The sequence below is a fragment of the Artemia franciscana genome, chromosome 1, assembly GCF_032884065.1.
Source record: "Artemia franciscana chromosome 1, ASM3288406v1, whole genome shotgun sequence".
Classification (NCBI taxonomy): domain Eukaryota; kingdom Metazoa; phylum Arthropoda; class Branchiopoda; order Anostraca; family Artemiidae; genus Artemia; species Artemia franciscana.
The window spans coordinates 4,955,198-4,967,401 of NC_088863.1; the positions used below are offsets into that span (position 1 = coordinate 4,955,198).

General features: G+C 33.6%; 1 long non-coding RNA gene across 1 annotated transcript; it reads left to right on the forward strand.

The window, feature by feature from the left end:
* Positions 1–3,656: 3,656 nt before the first annotated feature.
* Positions 3,657–6,763, forward strand: LOC136024800 (uncharacterized). The gene is made up of 2 exons (XR_010616922.1): positions 3,657–3,773; positions 6,607–6,763. It is a non-coding gene; the product is annotated as an uncharacterized LOC136024800 (long non-coding RNA).
* Positions 6,764–12,204: the final 5,441 nt, after the last annotated feature.

Here is a 12,204-nt window from a genome sequence, read left to right on the forward strand (position 1 = left end):
AAACAATTTCCTTGGACTAAGGGTAACAGAAACGGTAATTTTTTCTAGTTCAGTGTTGACAGTGGTTGTGACTTTAGATGTTGTCTTCTCTTTTTGTTCCTTTTTCATTTGTGCCAAGTGTCTCAACTTGACAGATTCAAACTAGTTATGGTCAGTTATGGATGGGCTTACTCTCATTGGAACGCTCAGATTTATGACTCCAGTTGCTTTGAACGACTTCTCGATCAGACTAGGACTGAGATAGGAATCCCATACCTTAGATAACAGATATACAAAATCCTTCTTCGACAGAATGTCGCCAGGGTCATCCGTCTGCCATTTCACGGGATTTGCAATTATTCAAATGATGATTCGATATTTTGACGGTCTACAACAATTCAAGAACCTTGAGAAAAGAAACCAAAAGTTTCAAGATTAATACGTATTGTTGTTAGAAGTCGGAATAGCTTCGATCATCCAATATTTTTGAATAGACCGTAGTATAAAAAGACATTAAATTGCGTAAGGAGGAAAAAGCTGGTAATTGCAAAAATGTTTTTATTTATTCAATAAAGTGTTACGACAATTCAAAAACCTTAAAAAGCCTTAAAAACCTTTAAAACCTTAAAACCAGAAGTTTGATGCTTGGTAGAAATCTTGGTTAGAAATTGGACTTCCTCTAACAATCAAATAACTTTGAAAAGACACAGCAGAAGAAAGAGCACCTATTTGAACACCACCAGTTTTGTAATGTCAATAGGAAGGCCCAAAAAAGGAAATTTTCAATTATTACAAATGATGGATTACAAGAATTCAAAAACCTTAAAAAAAAACAAAAGTTTGCAGGCTAGTAATTGTCGTTATTAGAAATCGGACTAGGTTTAATAATTATTATCTTTGAACAGACTTCAGTCTGAAAAGACTTAGATTGGGTAAAGAACAAAAACTGGTAATTGCAAAAATATTTGTATATATTTTAACAAGTGTCTCAAACAATTCAAACCCTTAAAAAATAAAACCAAAAGTAAAAAGCTTAGTCGAAATCGTTATTAGAAATTGGATATCTTTGAACCTTGTATCTTTGAAATATCTTTGAAAGACGTTTACTTGCGTAAAGAGCAAAAAACTGGTCCGCTAGCGCCCATTTTCAAAAGTAACAATCTTTCAAATAGTTTTTATTTGAGGACTTACTCTTTCAGGACTTACGAACACAAGCTACAAACTGTTTAGTAAATAAGTTTGTGTGGCTCAATTCTGAGCCCTTAGCTACCCCTCTTTCCCAAAGCGAAATGTCTTTTTTTTACCAATAACGTAATTCCTCAACAGGAATTGGCTCAGGGGGTGGTGGTGGTGTATGATCAAGATTTTGCCTTGAGTACAAGAGACAGGCCAGAACCTGTCTCCATTCACTTGGCTTTGATTTGCTTATTTTAGTTATTTTTTTATGGTAAAAGGTGAGACTTATAAATGTATAATTATGACGAAACTTCACATTTACCGCTATTTATCTGATTTAATGCAATCCGACAAGAAACCATAGTTTCACGCCACTGGGCTCACACGATCAAACCTCCTCCTCTTTTTTCACTTCAGATATATCTGTAAGGGATTGAAACTTAACATAAGTTACAGTCCCTACCCCATGGATTCTTATGGCTACACTATCATTAGATGCAAATTTATTGAGATTTTAAACTATTGTGAACAAAATAAGCACCTCAAAAGCTTGATAAGATGTACACAGAGGTTCCACAAGAACCAGATTTCAAAATACATGTCCTAACTCAGCGGCTGGTGTCCCTCTAATCATTTTTGCCGAATATAAAGCTTATATTAGCTTAATATTTAGCTAATATAAACTTATATTTAATAATTTAAAAACTTATATTTAGTTTATATTTAAAACTTATATTTAGCTTAATATTAAACTTCTTATATAAAACTTATATAGACCTTCTATTGATCTTCCGTTGCATCAGAAATTGTTGCTGAAGTTTTAATATTTTGACAACAAATGAACAGAGTTTTTTTAATAGACTAAAATATTTATATTATACCTTACAAATAACTTGAAAATATCACGTATACGATTGGGACTGTCCCTTCTTAACTCCTTGCAAAATCCCAATAAATGATTAGAGTAAACTAGTAGAAGCTTTTATGGGTGTAACAAATGTAATAAATGGATAATTATAATCTTGGTAACTATTATTTTATTTATTTGTATTTTACTTTATAATTATAAAATTATTAATCATAGAATTTACAAATTAATATAAATTAGATAATTTTACGAACATCTATATATATATAAAAATAAGTTTTTTGTCTGTCTGTTGACTGACGTCATATTTATGTGTCGATTGACGTCATTATAAGGATTGAGCATTATGCCGTCATGAAGTTGTTTGTCGCCTCACGTCATGTTTGTCGACTGACGAAATTGCAGACCGGGACACAAATGACGACCGGGACACAGGGAATATAAATGATGACCAGGACACAGGGTCACAGCTACAACGGGGACGCCGGGGGGCACAGGGGGGATATATAAATGACGACGGGGACACGGGGAATGTTCGATTAGTAATCACCATCAACAAAGCTCAAGGGCAATCATTAGAATAATGAGGTGTAGATCTGAATACGGATTGTTTTTCCCATGGACAATTATATGTTGCATGTTCAAGAGTCGGTAAACCTGACAATCTATTTATATGCACAGACAATAGGACAGCGAAGAATGTTGTATATTCGCAAGTTTTACGTAATTAAAAACATATATATATCTATCTATATTCACAGGTGGGACACAGGGACACATCTACAATGGAACCTAATTAATATGGCGCGTAACGACTTACGCGCGCGGGGGGCTTGGGGGGCGCAAAGTGCCCCCACTAACTAGGTGTTGGGGTGGCGCGAAGTGCCACCCCAACAGCTGTTTAATTATAATTATAAAATTTATAATTATAGATTTGTAACCATAACCCTTGTAAACATGTGATTCAGTTATTCTTTTTTCTTGTTTAACAAAGACATACACAATTGGATCTTCTTAAGGCAATCTCCTACTGTGGTCCTTTTGCCCGTGTCGTCTAATGGGCATCAGGACTTCTCACAATAGGGGTCAGAATGGCTTCAATTCTATAATAAACCAGAAATTACAAATATTTTTAATCTACACAATTAGAAAGCCCCTCTTCTCTCTCCATATCACTTTTTTGTTATTTAAAAAAACTTACGCAATGAACTTATATATTTTTGTATTTGTATTACGTATATCAGGGGGTTCACCCCTACGTTAATATCTTGCTCTTTACACTAAAGTTTGAATTTCGTTCCGATTCTTTAAGAATGACCCCTGAATCACAATTGCTGTTTAATTAGAATAATAGCTCTTTGAAAGTACTAAAAAAAAGGTGCACCCCCTCATATATGTAACAATTTTTGTTCGTTTTAAGTTTTAATGTTGCTTCTTACTTTCAGTTAAAAAAGATTTTTTTTTTATTTAGTTTCTGATCGTTTTTCAAATAGTGGAAATCCAGCTCCCCTTTTATGGAAAAATTTCTTCCCCCTTGAAATATTTCTCTATGGAAAGATCTTACCACGTAACCCTCCCCTCCCCCCGACCCAATTCATCTGTAGCCTCTGAGCTAATAGTCTTTTTCATTACAGGAAAAGGACATCCAGCTTAAGTCGCAACCCATATTTGACCATCTTCAATCCTCGTCTGAAATGGAGCCACCATCTTCAAAAGGAGATTTAGACGGTTTAAATGACCGACACAAGAAGTAAGTATTGTTTTACAATTGCTAAATGCCTGGCGATTGCCAATTGCCTATTATTTTCTTTTTTAAGAATTAAAGAACAAAGATATGTTTTGTCTATTTATTTATTTGTATCTATTAATATGCCAAAGCTAAGAGTCTGATTATGCTAATTTTGCAATAGTAAGAAAAAGTGGAAATTCAACAAGAAGAAGAAAGAATCAAACTATAGTAGGTGAACAAATTTGACAAAAAGAATAAAAGATGGATTTTGGCCTCTTCTACTCTATTTGGTGACATTTATGAGCCTGATATGACTCTATTTTTTTTTTCGTTAGTGTTGCATCTTTCTAATAATAATTCTAATAAAATGACCCAAAATTGTCGTATCGTTAGGAGTTATTTACACTTCAGACATTTGGACGAACAAAAATTTCTTTCTATTAATATCTTCTGAATTCATAATTGGGTTCCTAGTTTTATGGTATATAGGTAAAAATAGTCTGTACATATGCAGTCCATGAAAAATTCATTTCAATCTAGGTTTTACACTTATTATTTTTAGGGGGAGGGGCGTTTAGTTCTTTAGTAAAACGGTCCTGTCAAGCATGAATTAGTGGGATTAAGCAAAGAAAGGTACAGTTTAAAACTGTAGCTAACCACTATTCATTCTTTTATTTAACTGTGTAGAGCTCCAAATTTTTTCCTTGAAACAATGACCGTAAAGTAATGTAATGTGTGTGTGCCACTACCTTTCTATTTACCTATTCTATACTACCTATATTTAATGAAAATAAATCCTCAGTGCCTAAACTAGCATTTTGTGTGTAATAGGTCCTATATTAACATTTTTCAATTTACAAATGTTCCAATGAAATAAAATTTTCGAGATCATGCATGTTAAAATTACAATAGGATTTCTGTAAAATAACGATTTGTCAGTTTTCCAACGGTTGTACCAATTATTGCTCTTTTATCAGTGTTAATTTTTTTCTATTATTGCGGCTAATTATTTTGTCATTCTGTTTTTCTGTTGCTATCTCTGTCAATTTAAGATCAACTATTTGCAGCTAAACTTTATTGATAATCTAATGTAGTTTTTTTTTTATTGTTTTTGAATGATATTTTACCACAACGTGTGTTAAAATAATTCTTTGCTTTTTTTTTTCTTTCTTATCTGTGTCGAAGCTCATCACAGCAGGAATAGTTTTCAAAGAGCTCCACAGTTCAAAAGTTTTTGCAAGGTGTCAAATATTCTTTCTTCTTTTCCCCAAAGAAATTCTCTGATTTTGAATTTTTTTTTCTCGTCTTTTAAGTATTTTTTTTCCCGTGATTCTGTATCTTCTATATTTTTTCTTGTCTTTCTTTTCATATTCGAAAGTACCTTACACCCTTTCAAATTTATTAACCGAAATAAGATTCTTTACTCCAATCTACTATACGATTTGTTTATAAATTCTTGGAAAAGCAACCCCTTCTTCAGAATAAGTGAATCTTCTTAAAATAAAAAAAAATCTAAACTAATTATATTTTTAATTTTTTTTCCTCATTCAAATGGAATGCCTCCTCTTGAAAAAAGTGCTCTAATTATTGTAATTTTGTCGCTTAATAGTGCTTTATTCAACACCATTTTACAATAATCATAATTTTGAAAAGGAAAGTATGGCGTCTTTGCTACCTAATCTGACGTTTTTGACTATAAAATTATATTATATTGGGAAGTGTGGTGAAACATACATCGCCCTCCTTATCCTCCCTTTGAAACCATCTTGGAAAACGATTTTAAGCATTTATTTGAGAAGTTTGAAAATGCTAAATACAACTTTTCGATGTAACATTGACTATGTCTGATTTCAGTTCCTGACCAAAAAACGATTGCAAAGGTTGAAAAAATGCCAATTGTCCCTAAACACTAGATGGTCTTTTTCTCGACATTAGCATCAACTCTGGACCAACATACAAAGCTGTTCTTACAATACTTAGTTTAGGGCGTGTCCTCTTGTAAATAGGCCGACAGTGCCGTATTTCTGCTTGTTCTTCGTTTTGAAGCAGATTTTCATGACTGCTAAAACATCGTGGGCAATACGTTTCTTAGAACTTCTTGGGCAATACATTTGTCTTGGAGGAAATGTGTTTGTCAGAACATTTGATAGGATTTTACAAATAACATTCAATATTTCCTATGTCATTAGGTCAGTAATTTGAAAGTGTTGAAAGGAGACTTGATTTCAATCTATTCATAGTCTCATTTACAGGAGCTACACTGATCAGCTCTTTTGTATCTTCAAAGTCTTGTGCTTTGTTACTTTACTCAGGTTACTTAAGGTATTTTGTAGGTTACGTTTACGTTACGTTTCACTGTTTAATGTAAGGATTGTTTTGTCTCTTAAAATGAGATGTTCGTTCCGAGCTAATAAGAAGGAGGTTAGTATTGCAAAATTGGGAGGCTTTTTAAAAAAAAAACGATGTAATTGAAAACTAATAGTATGGATCTCAAGTTTTGAAGCACCTTGGCCTGAATCTGTACTAGGCCATTGTTAGTATCGTGTTGCTTAGTATCGAAATCACAGAGTATCGTCTATATTCTGCCTATCAAGGAAGATAGCCATGGCGCATTCCTGTTGCAAAGGCAGTAACCTTTGTAATCTGTGCGCCATTCTCACGCACAAAACCACTGGAATAATAAATTATACCTTTCAGATAAGTTTGTATGATATCCTTGAGGGGGAGGGGGCTCGTACCGGGTATGTGCAGACAGTGTTTGATTTTGTGCAGTATTTAAGCTTGTGATCGTTTATTGCAGTATAACCTTTGTTCATGTGTTTGCCCTCTTCTACCTGAAATCTTGTTTTTATAGCTTATTCACAGATGGTTTGCTAGCAATTGATCCAAGGCTCAGAGAACGAAAGAAGCAAGGCCAGGAGGGAGCTAGGCGCAAGTTCACCTGGAAGAAACGATAAGTGTCTTTTTGTTTTATAGGATTTTGAACATAATTAAAATACCGTTATAATATACTTAGCAGCATTTCACTGAGACTTAGAGATGAGTAGCCGCATTTCAATTTGAATTGACAAACAAAAGTCTGTCTAATCACGGCTTGCCGAAAACTCGCCTTGTGGCGAAACGTTTGTTAGCTTTTTAACCTGGCTTTTATTTCTCTCTTTCTTTTTCGTTGATAAGGACTTCCGAATGTTAAGCCTGAATATCTAGACTTATATTAGTACATGTATAAAAGAAATTTTCAACACTTACTGTCTTAACTAAATTTTCCACTAATATCATATTTTAATTTCAATTTAATGCGGGGTAATGAAACAAGTGGTATGTGACGTTCTTTGAGACTGAGATAAATAGCACTCCTTTTTAGAGCCATTATGTGACGTCGATTGGTCTAATCCATTTTTCTGGTCTAATCCTTTATCATATCCGATTCAACAAATTATTTGAAAATATTTTTCTAGAAAACACTGCTTTTCCATTTACAGTTAAAACGAAGCAAAACTATAGAAAAACGGGTATAATATTTCAGGAAGACAGTTGGTAAACGGCAAAAAATCCTCCTTTTTATCACTAATAATAAAAGTCCAAATACTTCAGCTTCATGCCTGGAAGCCTTTATAAACAAAAAAACCCAGCTGAACAAAGCATATAAAGAAAAAAAGCTTGAACGATTCCCCAAGGGAAAAAACTATGGAAACGAAACAACGACACGCCAACGGTATCAATGAAAAAGCAAAGGACTGGTATTGTGACTCAATGTTGTACGTATCGGACAAGACAATAAGATACTATATCCCCTACCACAAGCAAATATTCCATTGATAGAAATGTAAGTCAACTAGAAATATAAACAAAAAATGAAATTATATGGCTGTTGCTCATAAAGTAGGCCTCATTAAGGAGCTACCGTCCAAATACATAGATATTTGTGTATCTGTATGCTATGACAAAATCTTTCTTGTGTTACATCCTCCCTTTATCGAAGTTATTTGAACCCTCTTTGTAAATTCTTGTGAAGCTGAGGAGCTGCTAACTGTCTATCTCAGGAGTACACTGCTTTTGTCTTCAGCTGTGCCTTTGTGTCTCTATTCAATTTTACGTCTGCACCTCTGATAAAGCGTCCCTGCCTGGGGTTTACATCAAACTAACTTCCTCCTTGACATGGAGCTTACATCCTTCAGATTCGAGGAAAATTTTAAATAGCTACTTAAGAAGTTATAGCCAAGCAGAAAAGAGTAAAGTATGATTAATAACAAATATTGAAATTTTGATCAAATTTCATAGTAAGTTGGATCGTTGTGGAATTTTTGATTGACTGGTACCAGTTTTAGTTGTAAACACTTTCTTTGTTATTATTTGATTTATTGTTCTCATATTTTACCCGGTTTTCGGGCTAAGGAGGGCAATGGGTGGGGGGGTATTTTTATTTCCCTGTTGATTGTTGTTGTACATATATTGTTAATAAACGAGCTTGAACTTGAAGCAGACAATACTCTGGAATCTGGAAATACTCTGGAATCTGGAAAAGTTCCTATTTTTTTTTGAAATCTTAGAAAATTTTTGAAATATTACTTCCAAAGCTTTACTATTACTTGAGAAAAATTACTTGTTTAAATTTGTTGAAAATATTACGTTTTTCGAACAAACCCTCTGCAATGTTTTTATTGCTTTTACTTAGGTCAAAAAAATCTTGATTGTTGAACGCATCACTTCATTTCAATAATTCCTAGATCAGGTTACTTGCGCAGTCCGGAAACAAGGCCAAATTATAGTCTTCTGAGATTTAGTTTTTTTAGTTACCTTCATTGGAGTAAGGTCTAACTGAAGGCAAGTGTCAGTTTTTTCTTCGTTCTTGTTTTCACTGTTGCGACATGGGAATGAATTGGTTTGAACGGAAACTGTGATAGTCTAGAGAGAGACTAGAGAGTTTAGAAAAAAAATTATCTCAATCTAGAAAAAGAAGAGTGATTTTTTTTTGTCAAAGATTATGTTGTTAGATTATTTCAAAGATTATGTTATTAGATTATTTAGACAGAAATAGGCCTAATATTTCCAGATTATTTTGAAGTATATTGACCTTCTCCGTTTGCCATTTGAGGAGACTGAAACCAGTGGCGTAATTTCGTCCAAATCCTTGGAGGGAGCCAAGTTGGAGCCAATATTGCCAAATCAAATGAAATGACATTAAAAAAAAATGAAAAATGAGCCATATAGTACCATAAAGACAAAGATAAACTAACGAAAATTAACCCGTTTCTGTGGATGCTTGAATTATGTTTTGAGTACCCATGTTCTGGTCCTGATTACACGGCTGACTGACCGTATTTCAAACAGTAGGCTATATGAAAAATGCTGTTTTGTCCCGCTTTCAAGGGCTACAATGAGAGAAAGGTTGAGGTGACTTGGCCACATTCTGCGGATAAAGGATGACAGATTTCCCAAGATTGTCCTTTTTGGCCAGCTGTCAAGGGCTGAACGTAAAGCAGGTCGTCCATGGTCTGGGTTGGAGGATGTCATATAGAACGATTTAAGGAAAATAGGAACTTTCTGGGAGGGTTTTTTAGAGGTAGGCTTTAAATAGATTTGGATGGAAGAGGAGCGTGCGTAGTTGTGTTAGCCTCAGGCGGCATGCTGCTGGAGTGAGTTGTTAGTAGTAATAGTAGTAGTATATTAGTTTTGGCAAGATTTTTGAAGAAACTAAATTTCAGCTTTGGTGGAACTGCGGTATAGGGAAAGCTGGTGTCCCGGGGGCAGTTGGCCCCTCCCTGTCCCATAGCATATTATGCCCTTGATTGGAACGGTAAACTCTTTTTCATGATCGAAATGATGCACTATTGAATCAATACGCTGAATTTTGTCTGTTAATAGGAAATTTTATTTATGGGAATATTTTCATCAGTCATTTCTGTAATTTTTAATTCATTATATTTTTTAATGTTATTCGAGATAATACCAGTAAGGAAGGCTTATTACGGTTGTTCGTCTTATCAACGTGACTACCAAAAGATAAAAGATCCTTATGACTAATATTTGCCAATTAAGACAAACAATTACGAAAACTAAGACAGAGGAGCAAATGTAGTTTTAACATTATGTCTTTTGAGTTAATCTTTTGAATCCTTTCTAAAATGATGGAGGTTGTGGTAGAGCATGTTTTAGAATTATTTCTAACAGATACTATGACCTTCGCGTTTTCTTTCTTTTTGGGAAGTGCTGAATCCAACCATAATTACCGCTAAGTACCACCATTATTTTTATTAAGATTATAAATGCATATCACTATTATTAACAATCATTTGGTCACTCCCAATAGATATCCTCATACTACTTATTTATTTTATTATTTTTCTTGTCATGGTTGCAATCAATGCAGCACTATAGCCATGGAGCTATACGCTAAAGTTTGACTTTTTGCTCCATTTATTTAAGAACAAAATTATTTAACTTTCTGAAACACAAGGATCGTTGAATTAGAATAATAAGCCTTTTTAAAAGTTCTAAAAAAAACTTTAGCGTAAATAGTAATGCATTGAGGAAATAGTTAATCGTTTTAAGTTTTAATTCCTTACCTTCAGTTGAAAAACTTGTTTTTTACTTAATTTGTGATTGTTTTATATAATGCCGGGAAATCCAGCTTCCCATCCATGGAGAAGTCCCTTCCCCCACGGGAAATTCCTCCATGGAAAGGTCCTCCCAAGTACCCACCCCCTCCCAAGTACCCACCCCCCGAAAAATACCAGTATACTTCCCAATGCTCAATACTATATGTAAACAATGGGCAGAGTTGGTAACTTACAGCTTTTCCATTGGTGGAGGGGGGTCAATTCATCTTCAGAGACATACTTATTAGATTTTTTTTACTTTGCTGTACTCAATGGCTATCTCAAAATTTTTATTGGACAACTTTGGAAAAAAAGGGGAGTGGGAGGGGGCCAGAACTTAACCCCCATAAAAAGGAACTAGAAATTTTGATTCCTTATCAAATAAGCCATCTCTCGACCTTCTAGAATCACAGGCTTGATACGATCACCCCTGAAAACAAATAAACAAAAAAAAAAAAAAACAAAAAACAAACAACAAACAAACAAATAAACACGCATTTGTGATCTTGCTTGTGGGAAAACAAAAACATGCAAAATTCCACATTTTCGTGGATAGGAGCTTGAAACCTCTACAATAGAGTTCTCAGATATGCTGAATCTAATGGTGTGATTTTCACTAAGGTCACGTGATGTTTTGCGGGTGTTTCCCATATTTTTCAAAAATTGAGAAAAGTTCTCAGGCTTGTAACTTTTGATGGGTAACATTAAACTTGACGAACTTTTTATATTTTGAATAAGCATCAAAATACGATTATGTGGTTTATACATTGTTATCAAGACTCAGTTTCTTGGGGTTTCGGTTATTATTGAGCCGCATCGCTTCTTCACATCGTACCTTACAGTTTGTTCCCACGAAATGTTTGATATATATATATATACATATATATATATATATATATATATATATATATATATATATATATATATATATATATATATATATATATATATATATATATATATATATATATATATATATATATATATATATATATATATATATATATATATATATATATACAAATTTATCAAATAGTTCGTGGTAATGAACTGTAGTAAGGAGCGACCCGGGCCAATAGTAACCAAAACTCTAAAAAATGGAATTTTGATATCAATAGCTACGTCGAAAGAATCGTATTTTAATGCTGATTTTAATATATAAGTTTAATCAAGTTTAGTCTTACCCATCAAAAGTTACGATCCTGAGAAAATTTGCCTTATTTTAGAAAATAGGGGAATACAATCCCTAAAAGTCATATAATCGTGAATATACTCATATAAGCGAACAGAAATTACTTCGTTTATGAAAGGGGCTGCTTCTCATCAACGCCCCGCTGTTTACGCTAAAGTTTTTACGTTTTAAAAAGTAGAGTTAAGAGAAAGAGTCAAACTTAGCTTAAAGAGTGGGGCGTTGATGAGAAGCAACCCCTTTCATAAACGAAGCAATTTCTGTTCGTTTTAAGTTTTAATGTCGCTCCTTATTTTCTGTTAAAAAAATTTGTTTTTTCTTATATTTAATTATATAAAAGGACAGCTCTTGCCTAAATACCTCTCTCTTTACGCTAAAGTATTCTTAGAACATTCAAAAAGGCCGATTAATTATTCTAATTAAACGGCCCAAGCGTTTCAAGAGTCGTTCATAAGAAATTGGGACAAAAATAAAACTTTAAAGTAAATAACGGGGTATTGAGAAGAGGGTGGCCCTCTTATATGTGTAATAATTTCTGTTCTTTATAAGTTTTGATGTTGCTCCTTCTTTTAGTTGAATTTTTTTTTTTTAATTTAATTTCTGATCGTTTTTAAATAGAGTCAGGAGGTCCGACTCCCATCAATGAAAAATTCCTTCTCCCCCT